We start from the raw sequence: 10108 nt of genomic DNA, 5'->3' as shown, positions 1-10108 counted from the left end.
TGTTTAAGGGCAGGAAACAAGGGGAAGTGACCAAATACTTTTATCATTGTGAAAGCAATTCTTTTAGGCAAAACTGCAGGATCTAATATAAGGACAGCAAGTACAACAGTGGTTGAGGCCATCCATTTTACTATATCCTTACGTAGTTTGTTATGTTTTCTTTCTTCTTGGAGATTTTCTATCATTAGGTCACCAGGTGGTTGGGAGACCCAATGAGATCTTGCAAAATAAGATTGAGGCAGAAGTTAAATGACTCATCCACAGTCGCATAGCTAGTAATTGTCTGAGGCTGGATTTCAACTCAATTTTTCTTAACTCCAGGCCTGATGGTTTGATACTATCCACTGTACCACCAAGATGTATTTAGTTAGAGCCATAAGAGACTAAAATAATGTGTCAGTAAGAGGCTACTTCTCTTAATTCATTTCCAACTATACTGGTGCTGTATACTGTTGTATTTATGTGATGTTTCATTTTAATCCATCATCATATAAGACAAGGTCTTCCTGCCTTCAATGTCAGGAATACCCTCTTTAAGGGTAGACCAAATCATTGCCAGAGGTCCTTTCCAACTCTAGAAATATTCTAGGGCTCTTAACCCAAATTCAAATCTGTAGCACCAAAGTGGGGAGACATCATTGTGGCTGAGGTTGAAAATCAACAGTGAAATTTCAAGTACTTTTTAGTTTCTAGTTTAGTATACAGCCCCATCAGCTGATCTTTTCAAGGGGACTAACAGGTATACAAGGAAGGTACTTTTAATCCTTCCTGGTAGGATGAGCTCTCACTAGAACCAAAAGTTAGATTCCGTGAGGTCCAAAATTATCCAAACTGGAAGAAGAACCACTGAGGCAGAGCTCCAAGCAAATAGCACTTTATTAAAGGGTCCATGACTCCCTCTAATGAAGTGGACCTCAGATTTTCCTCATGATCGGAGATGCCTCCTTTTCTCAGGGCCTTACTTTTATAGGACTTGATACCCAGGAATTCAAAAGAGGCAAAGTAAAATTCAGGGTCTCATTGGTTGATAGACCTTGATTTTGACCGTCCAGGGAGGCCAAAAATGATGTATCAGTGTAGGTGGTCATAAGATGGGCAAGGCAAGGGCCATGTCTACTGACTAAATGGTCATAAGATGGTCATCTGTTCATGTTGGCCAAGAGAAGGTGGCCTGGACATACAAAAATAAATTGGGGGGCTTTTGATATCATGTCAAGGCATCCTGCCTGTGCTGGGTTTGGTCATCAGTATTCTTGTGGTTAGGCAAGTGAACTTCATAACTAGTAGTTCACAGCTTTGGGGCCTAATATTCAGAACTTTTAATCACTATCCCTGTGGAATCATATCAAGCTGATTAATGCTGATTGTAATAAAATAAGAACCTGATTATTATCTATCACAATTCTTGTGCAATTTTACTGTAGGTATCTGACTGGAGAGCTCAACTGAGCATACCTGGCTAGAGGATATGGGGTATATATGGACAATAGGGTTGGTAAGTCTCTACCATTGGATAAATCAGTTTGTAAGCATTTAATGAGTATTTACTCTGTTTCTAGTACTATGTTAGGAGTCACAGGGATACAAAGAAGTATAAAATCATAAAAAAGTAAGAGATGGAAAAAAACCTTGGGTATCATCTGGTCTAATGCTTTTATTTAAGGGATGAAGAAACTAAAATCTGATTCAATTAGCTATTTTTCAGTCATATCTTAGTTTTCATGACTCCATTTAAAGTTTTCTTGGCAAAGATACAAGAGTAGTTTGACATTTCCTTTCTCCAGCTTATTTTACAGATGAGGAAACTGAGGCAAACAGGGTTAAGTGACTTGTCCAGGATCACACAGCTTGTAAGTGTCTGAAGCCAGATCTGAACTTATAAAGATGAGTCTTCCTGACTCTAGGCCCAGCACTGTATGCATTGTACCACCTAGCTGCCCTAAGATCCAGTAGGTTTAGTGAATTCTAGTCATAGAGGTGGGTCTAGAACTTAGATCTCTTTGATGTTTTTATTAACAAGAAATACTTTTTACAATAAATTACAAAATGTAAGGGATTCAGAATGCTCCAGGATTTTATAGTTATATTTTAAAATAATGTCATTTCTAATAATTTATTCAATAAATATTGAGCACACATGTACACAAATATGCACAAGTAGCTATGATGTGAAACATAGCATCATCAATTCAGCATTTGAAGGAACCTTACACATCATCTAGCCTAGAGATCATGTAATTTAATCCACTCATTTTACAGGTGAGTAGTCCTAAAGATGTAAAGGGATTTCTCCGAAGGCAGGGGAAGCTATTTGGTGACAAAGTCAGGGATTCTAATCCAGGTCCTCTGACATCAAATCAAGAACTCTATCACACTTGCATTTGGTAAAATTTGAAAGAACAGCAAGAAAGGTAGAGGAGGCTGAGGGAATTTCGAGGAGGCAAAGAACATTGTCCTTACATCAGGTAGAACTGAACAGACTCCATATGGGAGGTGTCATTGAAACTGGGCCTCAAAGAGTGAGTAGAATTGGATAGGCAGAACTGGGACAGGAGATTCCACGTGGAGGGAGCGATATCAGCAAATCATGGAGGATAATCAGGAAACAGAGTCCAGTTTTGCTGCGTTGCCTTGTTAAACCATACTGTGGCACCATTTTTGCAGTCAGGGTATAAATATCAGAAGGAAGGAAGCCTTGTGTTTCACTCAAAGTTTAGCAGAATTATCCCAGAAGCAAATGCCGTGGAGGGTTGCAACACACAAGGCAACAAACACATCACAACCTGCCATTTAAATGCTTGGACATAATTCACACTATGTCAACATCACAATGGCTGATCAGGTCCCATAATATCACATGATCCCTCTACTTAGGAAGCTTATAACCTAATTTGGGATTCAAAAACAATACTCATGGAATGTGAAAACAAATAAATGATAAGCTCTATTGTACTCTCTGTAATTGCAATGATAATAATGACTCACATTTCTATGGAGTTTAATGGTTTGTAAAGTGCTTTTTTTTTTCACAACCTTGTGAAATAGGTAGTATGAGTATTATCCTCACATGACAGGCAGGACCCTTAGACTCAGAGAGGTCAATTCAGCTTAATTCATCAACATTAAGCGCCTATAATGTGCAAAGCACTGGGTGTACAATGACTGTACCCCTTCCCCCCTAAAAAAAAAAAAAGCAAATAAACCAAGAAAGAAAAGAAACAGTTCCTGTCCTCAAGAAACTTACACTGTATTGAGAATAGGGAAGATGAGTTAAGTGATTTGTCCATAGCTATAAACCTAATAAATGTCTGTGCCAGAACTCAAATCAGGGTCTTGACTTTAAATCTTATGCTTTCTCAAACTGCCTTTCTGAGGAATTCATAAAAGAGAGAGAAGCAAATGGACTGGTGTACGCAGAGAAAAGTTCTTGAAGAAGGTAGGGCCTGAAGGAATATTAGGAAATGATTTATACAAAAGCTTTTTGTGTGTGTCTGCATAACTTCTGAGGGGCCACACTATTAATTAATAACTCAAGTTTCATGTCCTCCGGGCATAAATCTCAATGTTTTCTCTGTGAGGATCATGCATTGATTCTGCTCTTTGCTACCGGAAAACTCCCTCTGAGGAGACAGAAATATTTGTCAATTCCAGTCTCTTGTATGCTATATACCGTTATGACAAATATAAAATATGCTATCAACATAAAAGTAGCATAAAACACTCTGTGAGTTCTAGTGAAGGAAAATTAGTTTTTGTTAATCCCAGAGAACCAACATGGCTTTATCAAGGACAAGTCATGTCAGACTGACCTTATTTCTTTTATTGGCAAGATTACTAACCTGACAGATGAAAGGAAGGCTGTAGATATAGTTTACTTATTTGGTTAAAGTGTCTCATCTTTTTCTTGTCAAAACGATGGAGAGATGTGTATTATCAGATGGATTTCAAAATGGTGAATGGCTGGACCCAAAGAGTAGTTATTAACAGTTTCATATCATACTGAAAGAAGTTCTCTAGTGCCCCATACCATGGATCTGTGCTTGTCTCTATTGGTTAATGTTTTATCAGGGATTTGAATGAAGGCAAAGGTTTACAGATTTACAGATGACAGGAAGCTGGAAGGAATAGCTAACACATTGAATGATAGAGTGAGAATTGAAAAAGATTTTGAAAGGCCAGAAAGCTAGACTGAATATAATAAGATGAAATCTAATAGGGATAAAATTCTTACATTCATTTCAAGAAGTCAACTTCATAAATACATGACGAGGTGTATTTTAGTGTCCTTTTTTTTTTTTGTTTAAATTGAAAATTTTCCATATGGATTCAGTACTCTTGGAGGTCTTACAAAATAGCTGAGGAGGATTGATCAATTCCTCCTATTTATATCACTTCCTACATTTATCAGCAACTTCCCTCTTATGTTATTTGTGATAAACTGTCACACTGAAGGAAGAGAAAAAGCATGTGTCACACATAAAACTCAAGAATAAGAGGCTTATTTAAGAATATTCTTCCTACCCAGTAGGGGTTTCAGGCCCAGCAGAAATAAAATGAAATGTTCCTTAGGTCTTTGTCTTGAGTTGAATCTCCACAAGTTGTCAGAACCCAGACCACAGAGGCTTGCAGTTTGAGATCAGCCAATGGGGAAAAGATGTGGAGGAAGGGAAGAGGCTCTCCCAGATACCCCATCTCTGATGCATGTTGGAGATGTTTAATTTTCTTGTTCTCTGGGCTTGTAGGGCAGTGATTGGCTGAATGGGGTGTTGAGAATGGGATCAGAAGGTCTAGTCTTCTCTCTACTAATGAAGGTTGCAGTAATATGTTATCTTTAAGAACCAGGGGGCTATGGGGCAGTTAGGTGGTTCAGTAGATAGAGCACTGGCCCTGAAGTCAGGAGGACCTGAGTTCAAATCCAACCTCAGACCAAACACTTGATACTTACTAGCTGTATGACCCTGGGCAAGTCACTTAACCCCAATTGCCTGAAAAAAAAAAAAAGAACCAAGGGGCTATAAAAAACTACTTCAATTGAATTGAGCACGGTTTTGCAAAACAGGGTGAATCCTTCCCAATTGTTTAGGGGTATAAGACAAAATAGTAAAGATGTTCAAGTGCATATTTAAAAGTTGCCTAGTTATTATTGAATGCTATTTTAAAAAATTAATTTTATCAAATCTAAGAAATAATGTTAATGACTTCCAATTTTAAATATTCCACACTCCCATTTGAAGTTAGGAGAAATTATTTTGATTTGTGAGTATTAGTTTTTTAGTCTTTGGCCTATTTTGGCATTTGTTTACCATGTACATTGATTGTAGAATGCAAACAAATCTGAGCATATGCTCAAACAATCCAAATCTTTGCTCCCAGAGGAGTTACAGGTTACCAAAACTTGAGATACTCTAAAAAGCAAAGGCCTAAACGTGTCTGTAGAGCTATCTTACTGATACCAATGGTCTGGAGCAGATAAAAAGATAGAGGCCCTCATTCTTAGTGTTTAGTCTCAAAAGTTCTATGAGACAAAATGGGGAAGTGATTAATGTGATGCTTTAGAAAGTTAAAAAAAAATAAGTATTTAAGCTGAATATTGTTCTTCTTTCTGAATCCCTTCAGGCTGCAAAAGATAGACACAGAGACAGAAATAGAGGAAGAAGCAGAAACTGATCCTTTATAAGGGCTCTTTGCCATCAATTAAATTTTGAAGCATTTTTTAGGGCCTAAAATAATTTTTTGTTCTTTTTTTCCATTTTTTCTTTCTTTCTTTCTTCCTTTCTTTCGAGGCAATTGGGGTTACATGAGTTGCCCAGGGTCACACAGCTAGTAAATGTCAAGTGTCTGGTCTGAGACTGGATTTGATCTCAGGTTCTCCTGACTCAGGGCCAATGCTCTATCCACTGTGCCACACAGCTGCCCCCATTTTCAATTTTTTCAAGTCATTTTAAAAGAGGAGAGGACAGGGTGGGACATTTCTTAGTGCTGCTGCCAAAATCATGTGGAAAATCTTCATTTTTCATTCTTTCGTTGACTTTTAAGAAATATTAATCTTATTTTTATTAATAGCTTTTATTTTTATATCACATTCTTTTCAAGATATATAATATGTGATACCATCATGTCTCAGTTGCCTACTTACTCTGCTCCTGCAGGCCTTTTTTCTCATTGGTGAATTCTTCCTAGAACCTCAGTTTTGGGGATGAGACTAATCACCCATGATTCTTCTGATTAAGCCACCATGCCCTAGGATAGGTACATTCTCCTCCACTCTCCCCACTTTCTAGCTCCCTTTACAAATATTGTTTCCCTCCAGTAGAATATAAGCTCCTTGAGGATAGGGACTGTATTTATTTTTGTTTGTATTTATACCTGGGTACTTAGCTTAGTGCCTGGTACAGAGGAAGTGCATAATAAATGCTTTTTGACTTTTCATTGTCTTGCTCCCCAGCTTTACAAACCTTCTCTTGTAGCAAGATTTTAAAATTAGAGAAGAAAAAAGTAGTTCAGCAAAGCTGACCAACTGAATTGTGTCCAACAACATACAACATTCCAAACTATGTCCCCAGATGTACGATGAAGGAAGGGAGGAGCATTTTCTCAACTCTTCTCCAATTCCAGGCTTGATCGTTATAATAGCATTTAATTTAGTTATTGTTCTATTACTTTGTGGTGGTTTTTTTTTTTTTTTTGTAGTTGTGAATACTGTTTTCCTGGTTCAGAAATCTGCTTTTTTTTCTTTCATTTTTAAAAAAACATTGATTGCTTATTTTCCGGCTTACAGCAACCCTAAGATGGATGTATTCTGGTGTTTTAGTTATTATTATTTTCACTTTACAAATGAGGAAGCTGATACTAAAAACAGGTTAAGTGACTTGTTCAGGGTCACTCAACTGACAAGTATCGGAAGTTATATTGAAACCTGGATCTTCCGGGTTCCACTCTTTGTTCACTGTGCCTTGTTGCCTACTTCTTTCATTGACTTTCAATTCCTTTGATAGCCGATTTAGATTGACCTTACCTGAAAGGTTTTCTGTGGAACCCAATCATCTGGAGATCTCTTGCCATAGTTCTAGAGTACCTGACTGGATCCTTTGTTTCTTTACCTCTCAGGTGTTGATCCCAAATTGCTTTGCAGAACCTGGCAACAGAGGCTGATTTTTCTTTCTTTCTTTTTTTTTTACATTTTTTTTTCTTTTTTAGGCAATTGGGGTTAAGTGACTTGCCCAGAGACACACAGCTAGTAAGTGTGAAGTGTTTGGTCTGAGGCCAGATTTGAACTCAGGTCCTCCTGATTTCAGGGCTGGTGCTCTATCCACTGCGCCACCTAGCTGCCCCTGACTGATTTTTCCATAGCAATGCTTTGTGACTCTTCTGGTCAGGTCAGTAAGATTGATTCCCTGAGGGCCACTTTGAATGCAGAACCACAACAGAACATGTGTATGTCCAAGGCAATTTTTGAACACTGAGTACCTTCTGTGTATTATCCTTTATGGAGGCCACTGTCTCTCTTGATCTTTAACTGGGAAGTACACAACTTAACTGATCCCCAAATGAAGAGCTACAGACAATGGATACAAAATTTTCTCCACTTCTATATATTGTGCCCAGGGAGGCTGCCCATTTTGACTAGTTTAAGCCCTGCCAAAGTGTTTTGGAAAGATATAGAGGGCTAGTGTCACAAAGGAAGTTTGTGATTACTGATTAATCAAGATTAATCAAGGTTGACAATCCAGTTTTTGTATCAAAGAGTCTGTTACCATAGATTAGAAGCATGGTATAGTGATAAGAGCCTTGGGCCTGAAGTTAGTCGGGACATGGGTTCAAATCTGGTCTGAGATACTTGCTAACCATACAATCCTGGGCAGTTTTTGAGCCTCAGGTTTCTAATCTCTAAAATGTGTATAATAATATCTGTGTTACACGTCTTATGGTGTTATTGAGAGGTCCAAATGCAATAATGGATGTAAAATGCTTTGTGAAACCTTAAAGTACCATATAAAGTCTTTATTATTAGATTTGCAGAGAGGTAAAAACATTTTGCAATGGCCACAGTCTATACCTTTTATCCTATCCAGACATCTCACAAGAATGTTCAAAGGACTTGCAATGCCAGAGGTTGGGATGACTCAGTCCTTATTTATTACCTTTGGCAAAGAATCCATCTTACTATCCAAAGTCCATGGTTCCATTGGTAAATAAGTGATCAATAATAAGAGCAGCTCTCAAAATCTTAGACTTTAGGGTTAAAAGAGATATTGGTGGTCATCTTGCCAAACCCCTTGCTTTATGGCAGAGGAAACCCTTTAGGATGAAGTGATTTGCTGATTTGCCTAAGATCACAGCATTTAAGTAGGGCTGTACTGATATATGGTTACAGCAGGCTAGGGGGGCATGGGAATGCCTACCACACACTTTTAAGCTTAATATGCATTACTAATATTTTCTCCATCACTTTGTTAAGTCTAGACAATCAATAAAAACAATAAATTAGGCCCAGATGTGTAGGTTTTGCAGATTTCTGAGGTACAAATGCTCAGATGGAAAATTTAACTGTTAGCTCCCTGAGCTGTATGAGTTAGCTCCAGCTCACCAGTGCAAGTGGCAGGGCTGGGGGATTCAAATTCAAGTCATCTACTGACAAATACAGCACTATTTCTATATGCCACACTAGGCTAGAACTGGATGAAAGCCTTGAGATCATGTAATCATAGAAATAATTGTTAATGATCATCTATCTAGTGCAGGGATTCTTATTTTAAGACTTAATTATCATAAATTCTTTCAAAGTCTATGGATCTCTTCTTTTTTAAAAAATTTATTTATTTTTAGTTTTCAACATTCACTTCCATAAGATTTTTTTGGGGGGGGAGGCAATTGGGGTTAAGTGACTTGCCTAGGTCACACAGCTAGTAAGTGTCAAGTATCTGGTCGGAGACCAGATTTGAACTCAGGTCCTTCTCATTCCAGGGCTGGTGCTCTATCCACTGCACCATTTAGCTGCCCCTCCATAAGATTTTGAGTTCCAAATTTTCTCCCCATCTCTCCCCTCCCCCCACCCGAAGATGGCATGCAATTTGATGTAGGCTCTACATATACATTCATATTGAACTTATTTTCACATTCGTCATGTTGTAAAGAAGAATTAGAACCAATGGGAGAAATCACAAGAAAGAAGGAACCAACAAAAAAAAAAGAAGAAAGAAGAAAGAGAGAGAAAATAATATGCTTTGATCTGCAGACTCCATAGTTCTCTTTCTGCATGAGGACAGCATTTTCCAGCATGAGTCCTTTGGAGTTGTCTTGCATCCTTGCATTGCTAAGAAGAGATAAGTCTATCAAAGTTAGTCATTGCACATTATGGCTGTTACTGTGTACAATGTTCTGCTCGCTTGACTCAGCATTAGTTTATTTAAGTCTTTCCAGGTTTTTCTGAAATCTGCCTGCTCATCATTTCTTATAGCACAATAGTATTCCATTACATTCATATACCACAATTTGTTCAGCCATTCCCCATTTGATGGGCATCCCTTCAATTTCCAATTCTTTGTCACCTCAAAAAAAAGCTGCTATAAATATTTTTGTACATGTGGGTTATGGACCTCTTCTTGGAATAATTCATAATTGAAGGAAATGCTAAATTTTAGTAAAAGGGTAAATGAAAAATTTTTTTCAAAAATGCATTTTTCCCATTCAAGTTCTTGGACCCCTTTAAATCCATCTTTTGATTCTACTGCTTTGTCAGTAAACCAGTCAACAGGTATTAAGAGCTTACTTTGGGTCTGGCACTGTGCTAAGTGTTGGGAATACAAATTCAAGTAGAAAGGAAGATAGGCCCTGCCCTCAAGGAGTTTGCGTTCTAAAGGGGAAAGACACACATAAAAGGAAGCTGGAAAATAAAAAAGGAAGCTGAAAGGGGGTGGCATGGAGCAGGACTTGGAAAAGACTACAGTTAAAAACCTCTGATCTAGTCCAACATGATCAGTTTTAGAGAAGAGGAAATTGATGTCGAGAAAGATAAAGTGACTTTTCCAACATTCCACAGGTAGTATCAAATATTGTTGATCCTCATTGTAAGTCTTGTCCAGTTTACACAAGAATGGGAGAGGAGAGT

This window comes from Vombatus ursinus, unplaced genomic scaffold (assembly GCF_900497805.2).
Source record: "Vombatus ursinus unplaced genomic scaffold, bare-nosed wombat genome assembly UNPS02014791.1, whole genome shotgun sequence".
NCBI lineage: Eukaryota > Metazoa > Chordata > Mammalia > Diprotodontia > Vombatidae > Vombatus > Vombatus ursinus.
The sequence above is the reverse complement of the archived record's forward strand: the minus strand, read 5'-3'. Positions refer to the sequence as shown.